Source organism: Benincasa hispida, chromosome 9 (genome assembly GCF_027475165.1).
Source record: "Benincasa hispida cultivar pf3 chromosome 9, pf3_genome.v1.1, whole genome shotgun sequence".
Taxonomy (NCBI): domain Eukaryota; kingdom Viridiplantae; phylum Streptophyta; class Magnoliopsida; order Cucurbitales; family Cucurbitaceae; genus Benincasa; species Benincasa hispida.
In genome coordinates this window covers 94,588,271-94,589,044 of record NC_143486.1, presented here as the reverse complement: position 1 = coordinate 94,589,044, position 774 = coordinate 94,588,271, and positions in this window count along the sequence as shown.

Genomic DNA, 774 nt, shown 5'->3' with positions numbered 1-774 from the left:
TTGAACGATCTACTCTACACAAGTGTGGGCTTACAGGGCTAGGGCTCATAAACCCTTTATTTCATTCATCAATAGGGCCCTGGTCGGTCACTTTTCCGGGCCGAGATCGATAAGTGGAAGTCATAAAAAAGAGATCTTTCTCTTCGTACCTCAGATCAAGAGGAAAGGTATTAAGCTGGCCTATATATAAATATATATTATATATAAAAAGATTCGCTGCCTTTTAACCGCCTGTTCTTCTTTGTCAACGCTACGTTGGACCTAAAGGAAAAGGCGCTACTTAGCCCTACATTAGTAGAAGTAAGCGGCTGAGTTAGCCTAGCCTACCCTACTAATGTATTGTATAGTAGGGTATAGTAGGCGAGCGAGTTAGCGAAGACGCTTAGGCTAATAGATAAGAGAGCGTCGTTGCATAGCCTTCATTCTACTACGCTACGCAAAGGTTACAAAGTCACTTAGCTCGACGTTAGAAGAGTCAAGTCAAGGGGGAACGCCATACCTACATAGAAGAACCGCTGTTCGTTGACTTTCTAAGGTCTAACCTTTCGCTCCCCTACTGAAAAGGAGCAAAGCAGCTTCGCACCACTGATAGACTACTTAAGATTCAATTCAAAAGGTCCTACTTAGTTTCGTAAGCCTTTGTCATTGTCAGTCAACTAAGTAGGGCCTGAGGCCCCCTGCGAATCCGTAAATCTCAGGAGCATGCCGCAACAAAAGGATGGTCCTCTATGCATTTCATTCTTTCCGGAAGGGAAAAAAAAAGAAGTACCCCCA